Below are 11,090 nucleotides of genomic sequence, written 5' to 3'. Positions count from 1 at the left end.
TTAATGGATAATTAAATGTGCCATTGATGTAGAAAAACAGGCTAAGTGAACAAAACATCAGCTGTTTTTGCTACTTGTTTATAAAATGGGAGACATGCTATGGCTTGGCAATTGAGCAGTTAACCTAGTCACAGAATTAGTGTGATATTTGATACATACAAATAACAAGCAGACAATCTCTCAGCTTCCTTAACTAGGTTTTCTTTTAAAGGGAACCAAATTCCTTTCCAGTTGTCTTCTAACCCCCTTTCTGGATTTACATAGAGCTCCTAGCTTTCTCAGTGAATTGCAAAAGAAGCTCTATGGACAGAAGCTTCACAGACAGTTGATCATCCTGAACATCTCATCCAGCATGCAGAAGGAGGTGGAGGCACCTATTAAAACAAAAAGGTATGTGATTTTTTATTTTAATCTATTTTTAAAAATTAATTACGATTATGCATTTAGGTAGGGGCAGTGAATTAGGAGAATGTAAGCCATACTTCTTTGGGCTCTTCCTAGTCTAGAATATTATATATATTTTACCACTTAATGTGGGTTCTGATTTCATCAAATTTTTTTCATTTGTCCTTTTTAATGGAAAAAAGGATGGATTGGTTGTATAAACCTACACTTCCATACAGTCTAAACTTCTTTGGCTAGCAGTTATCCTTTAAGGTATGCTAATCTTAAAAGTTTGGGAAATTTTTTTTGGTTTGTCAGAGCTTCTTTCTGAGAGCAGCTGAAGATAAGGATCTAAAGTTTCCTCAATTTTATGTTTGGTTTTAGTTGCATTTTATTGTTTACATTTCGATGTCTTCTGATCTAATTTCACACACATGCACCTCCTTTGCTGCCCATGTTGTGATTCAGCAATGTGTTGTACCCATTTTGCTTGTACCTCAGTTATCCATGGATCTCTCTAACCTGCATCTCCCACCTCATTTGCTGCCCTGAAAGCTGCACTCTTACCCCTGTGTCAGACTTCCTTTCACCTTGGCCTGTCTTGGCACAGTAGCAGTAGTGGCAGTGAGAGCACTGAAGAGAAATCCTCCTGCCCTCCCGTTTGCCCTTGTAACTGCAGCAGTTCCTGGATGTGTGGAGAATCACTCACTGCCGGAAAAGTCTCACTCTGATTCTGCTCCTCATGCTGGGCCAGGTCCAGGGGGTCTGGAAAAACAGCTGCCAAATTCTAATTGTTTTGGAAAATACTAGGGAGTGCAGTGTGCAAATATAGTCTGGTCTTTCTTGCCCAGCCTGAGCTCTTCCTCTGCCAAGCAAAGTGGAGATGGAGCCTGTTCAGTGGCTTTTTACATTATACTTCTTGATCTTACAGTGAAATCATTTTAGGAGTCAGATTGAATTTGTCACAGTGTTCTATCCAGACAAGGAAACGGGATGCCAGGTTACTGAAGTGCTGCATTTTCTGTGAAGGTCTTTTCTGTGTACCTCCAGAGGGAACGCTGCAAAGCTTATTTCCAGGCACAGCAGAACTTCCAACCTGAGCTGCTGCTCGAGGCAGAGTTAAGAAGTTCAGATTCATAAATAAAGGTATGCAAGTAACCCTGAAAGTATTTTGCAGGTGGTTGTTACAGACATAAGGTCAAGTTTTATTCACCTTTTCTCAGAGATACTGAGATGGCTTAAGGAATGGCAGTTGTTTTCACAAGAACAGGATTTTAATGCCTAGAATAAAGTTTTGAGATTTTTTGAGAGAATTTCAAAGAATTATGCAGCCAAGTATGAATGTGATCATTTTAAGGTAATATTGCATGTAAGAGTCCTCAGATTTTAGCCAGCCTCCCAATATTTTGTTCTTGTCAACGAAGTAATTCCACTCTGAAAAATGGTTGATTGCGAAGTAGCTTCTGACATGTTACAAAAGAGCTTGGAGCTTGGTATGGTTGTAATAATGTTCATAACAATAAATGCTAGGAATCATTAGGAATGTTTGTTATCAACTGTGGCATGCATTCTGTTTACTGGCTTCGCAGGCACACTAAACCAGAGGGTTTTCCTTATCAATTTTACAGCCATGTGATGCCCAGAGATTACATGGCACAAGTTTCTGTTCTATTCTGTTACTTTTTACAAGTTTGTCACTTAAGACCACTTAAACCTTTTGACTGTTGTGAAATTAAGTTTCAGCCAGTGTTGCATCACACTGATAATTCTACATATTTTTCTGCAAGCTAAGAAACATATTTCCCCTCAGTTTAAGCTGCTGTAATGAATACCCTCATTACTAATAGCCTGGGGTGGGATGGGGAAACAGCTTTCAAATTTTGGTTCTTCACTAACTGTGGGAAGTGTTGATGTGCAAGTAAAGTAACTGCCTGTTACTTAATGTACATCTGTGAGCCAACTGCAAAATCTCACTCTTTGTCAGTTTAATAAAAATGGAAGAGGTGAATGTGAGAGTCTCTGATCCGAAGTATAAATGTGTACATCAGTGTGATGCCATATGCTGTCTTGAATCTCACCAGTAGTAATGGAAAGATTTCTGCTCCCCCTGGCCTCCAGTGGTTCCTGTGACCTGTGTGGTTTGAAGTGCAGCCCTCCCTGTACTCCCCTCCCAGCTGTACCCTGGAAGCCATGGTAGGGCTGGTAAAGGGATCCAGTACGCCCCTGGGTAAGGGCTGTTGCTTCTTCACTCCTAACATGAGCCCCAGGCCAAATGCTCTGGAAGTTATGAATAAGCTGTTCTATTTGCAGGCTAAATAGCAGCAAATGTTTTGTGAATTCTGAATAAATGAGGAGGGAGTAAATTAATGGACCTGATCTGTTTATCCCAAGATTGTATCAGATTGATCTCAAAGCAATTACTGTGACTTACTTAGTGTGACTGTCAATTACTAGTGGTCATAATTATGAGTTTTGGGTTTTATGAAAGCTTGCTTTCTTCATGGAAAGAGATTTTGTTTGCTTGCTTGTTTGTCTTAAAAATAATCTCCAGAGTCTACACACATTTGTTTCTTCACTGGAAATCTGTTCCTTTCAGAGGTAGGAGACATTTTGGTCACCTTGATGGACAAATGTTTTTTTGTTTTATTAGCAACCATCTTCTTCACTGAGCTGGCCAATAAAATTCTTCAATATGCTGTACAAGTCATTCCCCTTGCGCCCCATTTCCTCTGAGGGCTTGTGTTTCTTGCTGAAGAATGCCATCTTTCACTGGTCCTGCTGCTCTGGAGCAGTGGTTTCTGTTAAAACCATCCCTGATCCAAGCCTGGGAACAGGCTTGCCCTTCACTGTTGGTTCCTGGCTGTTGATTGAGACCAGATGTGACAGCTGTTCACCACCATAGGGTAACAGGGTCTGAGGTGACTTATTTCTAGACTTTTCTTAGGTAACTTTAGAAACAGTGACCTTCGATCCCTGCCTGTCATCCAAAACAGTAGAACAGAACTGTGTTCAGATAGTGATTTTGCTTTGAAAGCCATATATTTTTGTCTCTGTTGGACTCTTAAGTCTCCAAGGATCTGCAGATCTTGAGCCCAGCTGATAAAAGGAATGCAGCTGGCCATTTATTATTTTAGCTAATAAAAGAGGATATTGTATATTAACTTTTTCATATTCCAAGGCACTAACAACAGAATGAAGGTTAAAGGCGTCTGATATTCACAATTAAAGAATGGAGCCTTTGTTTTTAGCGCAGTATGCAGCTGAGACAGAAGGAATATGGCAGGAAATGAAAACCAGGTGGCTTGAGTTTCAGTTTTTAAGACCAAAGAAATGACCTTCAGAAAAAGCTGTTTCCTCACTCAATAAAAGTAAGTTAAATATATACAAAATCCTTTAATTATTCTTTACATTAGTTTGCAGATGTTTCTGTACATGTATCTTATATTTCCACAGAATTAGGACAGGGATGTGTAGATTAGACTTAAAAACCCTACTGAGACAGAGCTAGAGCTTTCTGTAGCTTTAGGTTCTAAGTTCATTTTGACAGGACTGGAATGTACATAATATTCAGTGAGTGAATTTTTTACTCATTTCAATATATATTAAACATTCATATGTCTACAAATGTTAATGTTTATATTGCTGTAATACCACTAGCAGTTACAAGGTACTCATAGACTCACAGAGTGGTTTGGGTTGGAAGGGACTTTAAAAATCATCTAGTCCCCCTGCCATGGGAAGGGACATCTTCCACTAGGCCAGATTCCTCAGAGCTCCATCCAGCCTTGAGCACTTACAGGGGTTGGGGCATCCACAACTTCTCTGGGAAACCTGTTCCAGTGCTTCACCACCTTCATAGGTGCCCTCTTTCAGTTAAAAGCCGTTCTCCCTTGTCCTATCACTCCATGCCCTTGTAAAAAGTCCTTTTGCAGCTTCAAAGTCCCTCTCCAGATGGTGTCAATACCTTAATAAAGATCACAAACACCTGATATTTTTTAAAAAAAGCAAAATCAAAGGCATAATTGTTTCTCATTCCCTCCTGTTTAGTATTATATTTATCGTGAAAAATGTAACCATGGTAACTTAAACTTAGTGTAAGGCATCCGCAAAGTGCCGTGACAAGTCATCATTTAATACAAGTACAGTTTTTTTCAGGTACAGGCCTCATTTAAAGCTTAGAAAATTGTAGACAGCACACTTTGTAAATCAGCTTGGGTTTTTTTCTCTTAAAAATGGTGAGCATGACTTCCTCGTGAGAAGCTGTAGGGTTGTTTTGCAACCCCCGCAGCAGCAGCAAAGTTGTAGTTGCCATTAGAGCTCCAAATTCCAGTGCAGCTGAAGTCTCCTGCAGGAGGAGGCTGGATCATTTGCCTGGGTGATGCTGGAGCAGTGCTCAGGAGCACAGGTTTAAAGCCTGGTTATCTTAATCAGGTAGTGTGTTTCCAAAAACTTTTTCTTGTCTGAGGTTATTCTGTGTTTCAGGATGATGTTTGAAATTTCCTACCACCTCCACACAGAGTATCATAGGCCCGGGACACCAGTGGGCCAAGATTCATTCAAGAAACTCAGCCTTACTTCTGCAATCTTTTCTCTGACTCTGGTATTCTACTGAAGAAGCAAGTGGGGTTCTTGATTTGCTAAGCAAGTCTGTCTTAGTCCAAGTTGCTTCCCTGCTAGTCATCACTATGTTTTTTTATTTTGCTGTGTTGTGTGTAAGATTTTGGTGGGACACTTCTGCAGAGTTTACAGAAACAGAGATGTTTTATTACCAAATGCTGTCATGCATAGCATCTGCTTACTATTTGTAGAAGTTACAGTTAGTAAATGCATAAGCATTCATGTGGCTTTATATATATTAAGATCTCTCTGTGTCACTGTCTGAAGATGGGACAATAACTTCCCAGATATTCTGTCTTCCCATGTTGAGATGCATTTACATGTCCATATGCAAGAAAAAACCACATCTATGCTCCTGGGTGCAGGTTGCTTTTTCTCTTATGGCCAGTTACAGTTTCTTTGTATACTTCTCTGTGTTGAGGCAGATCTTGGGCATTTCAGTCACTGGAGACAGACCTGCAGTACAAATTTATTGGAGTTGCTATATTTTCATACTTTGATTATTCTGTTGGTGTTAGAAAAGCAAGTCTAACTGTTGGTGTTAGAAAAGCCTTTCAGCTGCCAGCTCTGCTTCCTTCATGCTGGTGTAATGCCATGTACCTCAGTCATTTTTTATGTAGTACAGGATATGCAGTGATTAAAAAAAAAGGCAAAACCAAAGCACAACCACCACCACATTTACATTTTAGTGTGTATCACTAGTTGCTTGAATTGCATCTGTTTTCATTGGGTTATTTTTAATCACTTTCCAAGCGTGGCCTATAAAGAATTCTCCATTGTCAGAGGCCTCTAGCCTGGGTCCTTGCTGCCACTGCAGGATGCCTGTGTGATACAGATACTGCCATCTGGGAGATGTTTTGAGACTTCCTGTGCAGTTCAGGTATCAAAGAACTTCCTCACACATCTGTTAAAGGTTTTGCCTCTGTTCTTGCCTCCTTTCAAGTTCTTGATGCTGCCTTGTTACCTGACTGGAGTTTTGCTGCTGGGAATTGTAATTTTTTCCTCCCATAGGAATTAACATTCATCTGATTGTAATACTTCTGTTACCATTGCAAATCATCTCTGTAAACACAAGCAATCCTTTTATTTATTCTCCCCAATTTCAGGAAAGGGAGCTCTTCTCATTGGTAAAAGTAGTAATCCTCAACCCTGCTCAGTTTCTCTCTTAACACCCCAGCTGATGAGCAATTACTTTAAACTTTTTACTTTAAACATGTTTCATCTGTTGAATTTTTATATTGTTCTACTCATACAGTTTTTTTCTTTAATTAGATCATTTTCTTGGTACATCCCATCCATTTTATATGGCTTAAAGCCAAAATAAAACTCCAGCTATCTTAATCAAGTACCAGCTACGACCGTGTTTAGCTCAAGTACTTTCTTTTTCACCCCAGAATATATTTCTTGAGGATGGAGATTTAAGGTCTTGGCCCAGTGTTATGTAGAACAAGGGTCTTAACCAGGAAATAGTTTTGTTTTGCTCTTTTAATTTACAGTTAAAATGTGGAATTGTCTTGTACTCCTGGTGTGTTGGTAAAAGTTTGATTTAAAGCACAGTAGTGGATACTGGGACTTCCTGCTCTGCCAGAGTATTTGCTGTGTCTTCATTGCAGAAACTGTCTCAATACCAGTTCTGGGAAACCATCTTGAGGGGAGTCAGGGGGGGTCTTTCAGTAAATCAGAGGACACTTGTTCTGAGGGGAAAAATTTGCTTAGCATGTGAATGATTAAATTTATCTACTGTTATCTTGTATGTTGTGTACACATTGGATACAGTACTTTGGGTGGTTTTCTTTTTCTTTCTAACTATGATACATCACTGAAAGTTGGCCCTTTAGCCCCAGTTTCTACTGGGATGTTTCTGTGGAAAGAAGGCATTTTTTTTCCCTCTGGAAACAATGGACTTAGAGCAGGTTTTAGGGCCTGCAGGAATGAGTGTCAGGGTCTGACCTCTGAGGAGACCAGGAGATCTGCAAGCCAGGACTGAGCTGGTAAATCCCCTGTAAACCTTGAGAGAGTCACTTGAGGCCATGCTGCTCCCTGGGCTCGAGCACCTGGGCTGTACACAGTTGGGAAGGCTGTGCCAGCCAAGCTTGCCATCCCTTCCTCTTCTTTCTAGAGATATTGATGCAGATTAATCTGTTTTATTGTCTTTCACATTAAAGAACACTAAGAGATACTGCAGTTCAGTAGCTGTGGAAAATTTAACCACTTATTTGCGTCTAGGATAAATTATTTCAAGGCATATTTAGGGTGTGAATTCTTTCCAGCAGCCTGCCTGTAGAAGGCCTTGTGAGAGCCCTGCTGGTGCTATTCACTTTGACAGAACAATGCTTCCTGTCGTTCAGGAGGCAGGTTCCCTTTCCTTTCCAGGGCTTGGCTGTGTCTCATCGCTGAGATAAGAATGCTTCTAAGTGTTTCTTTTTTCATAGGAGCTAAACTGAGTTGCTGGAGTGAGCTGAGGCCATCTGTCCTGATGCTGGAAAGGAAGAGTACAGCCTGCTGTCAGCTATCTTAAGCTCCTGGCAAATCAGGGGTGTGACGTGGGGGACTTAGGAAGGAGTCTCTTGCTGAATTGCAGACCATGGTGATTAAACTAGTCTGCCCTACTTGGCATACTGGTTCAAGATGTTGCTGTTTAGTGGGGAGCATCCCAGTAATACGGACACAGCTTTTCCTGCTTCTCTGACTGGGTTCTCCTCCCCTCTTCCATGTGAGTGGGTTTGAGTCCATAACATACTGTTTGGAAAATTAGTTTCCTGCGTAGTCAACAGAAAAAGTCATGGAATCACTAAAATATGCTACTGAAACATGTTTCCTGTGCTAAAGGAACTGCAAAACCTGCCAGGAAGGGCTGTGTGATAGCAGTATGATTTGTAACATTATTTATTGTAACTAGTCACTAATTCTGCCATGGCTGGACAGCAGAGTTAAGATGTTAATGCATTATTAAATCATTAGTGCTAGTATACAAGCATAAATTTGTTCTTAATGTGAAGTATAAATCAAAAAAGCCATATCCTGATACACTCACATAGTTTTGCTTTGAGAAAGAACAGAATGAACTCTCACCTTCCCATTCCCCAGACACGTAGGTTTGACATTTTTGAACTCCAAAATTCATCTCCCAGATCTGAACACTGGCTGCTTTATGGCACTGTTTTTCTACCAGCAAGGTGCTTTTTCATTCTCACTGTGCTCTGGGATTTAGGGAATTAGAGGGGAGTAAGGCAGCTGTACTGTAAGCTTAGAAGCTCATTTCTGACCTGCTTTATTCTTATAGCTGTATCTGTGGCTATGTCTAGAGATGTTAATAGTGACATTATCTGGAGCACAGCCATTGACCCAACCTTCTGATCTTGCAAGAGGATCAAGGAAGACATCTGCACTCATGCAGAATTTGACAAACGTGCTTCAGGCTTTGTGCAAGTGCAGGGCCCATCTGTATGGGCTGCATCTATAGATTTTTATCTGGGGACCAGGCATGTGTGCTGAGCATTATTTATTCCATCCATTGCTAAGTCAAAATACTGTGCAAAACACATGTATAAGAATACACAATGCCAGAAGAACTTTAACCATTGTACTCTGCACACATAAAGAGTAATTCACGTGTTTTTTTAGGAACACAGAGCAGATATTCACACTGTGTGAACTCTAAAAGTCTTCTGCAGTGAGAGATAAATCCATTTAAAAGGAGATTGAATGGACTGCAACAGAGGCACTCAATCTTGGAGTCATGACTTTCCTCTCTGATACCTTGTTCCAACTTAAATAAATAGAGGGTGGAATCCTCATTTCTTAGAAGCAAGGTAGTGTTTAGTTGGAAATGCTTCATATTTTAGTCTGTTGGATCTTTCTTTTATTGAAAACTCTGCAGTTCTTGCCCACAGAGGCAGGGTTTTCATAAAGAACGTGCAAGATGAACTGATGTTGATGTCTGTAAGCCAGAGCAAGATTATGTGCTGTCCAAAAATCCAGTAGAAATAAAACAGATCAACCACAGGATGTTCCTATCCATGGCACTTTCTCCAAGGTACGTGTTGGGCTCTTCCCCAGGATGTATTGTGCAGGCAGCATGGCCATCAGGCAGGTCTTTAGAATGTCACCAATGTCATTGCAGTTAAGGATGGATTCCTGCCCCTCTACCATTTCTCTCCAGTTGCTGTAAGGCTTTAAGAGACACTTATGAGCTAAAGAAATTAGTTTTTCCCTCACAGGAACACAATAAGCCCCTGTCAAAACAATCAGTTGTTTATTCTGATGAATGTATGTGATTATTAAAAACAGAATAACCTCTTGGAGAAATGGAGCTTCCATCAAAACCTTACAAAATTCTTCCATTACCTTGTTTGGAAATGAAGAGGAGTTGGGGTAGAGAATTCTTTGTTTTCCTTTTCTTTGGAAACATCCTTATTTGGCATCTGTAAAGCATTTACATTCTCTAGTTCTGGATCAAAGTCCTTTCATGGCTCATGTTACTTATTTCCTTCTTTAACTGAAGCACAGAAAGAAAAATGGATTTTTTCCTCCCTCAGGCTTACAGTATAAACCATTGTGAAAAGTCAAATCCTAGTTTTTAGCAAGGAAGTAGTGAGCATAAGGAATAAAACATCTCAAAATGTATAATCTGAAGAACCACCATCACCCACTTCAGGATGAATAATCTGTAAATACAAGTCCCTATAGCACTTATAAAGTATGTAAGGTAAAATTTGGTAAAACTAAACTAAGTTAACTGTGCTGCAGGATTTCTTTCAGTCCTAGTGTTCCAAAGGTTTGTGCTCTTCAGGGGAAGACCTTTGTCCTCCTCAGCCTGTGTAGCAGCTAATACAGTTGGCCAAGTATTGGGATACAAACTGCAGTTGGACCAGGCACTAGAAAGATTACAAGAAAAACACTATTTTCTTCATTTGATGAGTAGCAGGATGAAATTTGGAGTTGGCAGAAGTATTTTCTGATAGAAGAACAAGAAACCCCTGTGTATCAGCTATGGCACATTATCTTGTTTTAAACTTGCAGGAGAGTATAGATAGTTTTGTTTCTGAATGCAAAACGAACTTTCCAAGTCTGCCCCTCCCATTGGTTCTGTGCCCCAAAGAGCTTGGTGTTTCTGCTTATTTTCAGAGCTGTGCTGGCTGTTTGCTGGCTTTCTGCCTTTTGTACACACATGGAGCTGAGCCCCATCACCCTCTTCAGCTTGCAGACAAGCTTCTAGGCTGTGGCCTGTGACCTCGAATATTAGTTTCCTCTTGTTTCCAAGTACTGCTACAGAAGTGTATATAATTCTTGGGTTTGATTTATTTTCTAGGAAGAATTTGGATGTATATCAGTTTTAGCATGGCTTGGAAGGATGCAGTTAGCTTGAGGTAAGCCAGTGGGATAGCGTATGTACCCTTTGTTCTCCTGGAAACAAATAATAAATTCTCATCTATATTTTAGTGTGTTGAGATATTTAAATTGGTTTCCTTCACAGACCTTCATTCTGCGAGGTTCTAGTCTAGCATTTCTTGTTGTAAGGGAATGTACTGTAGTGCAAAGCATGTTTTATATCTAACCATAAAGCAATGTGGGCTACAGGCTGTTGGGCTGATTTGGTTCCATTAGCTTGCATCCAGCAGATCTGAACTTATTCCAGAGTTCCAGCATTCCTCCAAAAATAACGTTACTGATACCCTCTGTCACACTGTTCTCCCTACAGAGCTCTGAGCCACATCATTTCCCTAATGCAAGGGAAAAAGCCCCTCCCTTTGGATTATGAGCTAAACCCTAACATCAGAGAGAAACACAAACTGCCACAAACGGTGCTGCTCCCTCCTTGGTGGCAGCTGCATATTGGTCACTGTGTTCTTCCACACCCCTTCTAATTAAATTCAACTTCAGGAGTTGCTTTTCATTCTTTGTGAAAAATTAAATCTGCTTGCTTTTGGGCCCTGTGAAAAATATAGTTGAGTTTGGGGAAGGAATTTGCTATCAGAACATTCCCAGATCTTACCTGGGTCTTAAGAACTGGTGTTGGACTCCTCCTGCTCAGGCATAGCCCTTTCTTCCTCTCTGCACATTGAGAACGGATGAATATGGATTCCCAA

The sequence above is a fragment of the Camarhynchus parvulus genome, chromosome 7 (genome assembly GCF_901933205.1).
Source record: "Camarhynchus parvulus chromosome 7, STF_HiC, whole genome shotgun sequence".
Classification (NCBI taxonomy): Eukaryota; Metazoa; Chordata; class Aves; order Passeriformes; family Thraupidae; genus Camarhynchus; species Camarhynchus parvulus.
Note: the sequence above shows the minus strand (reverse complement) of the source record.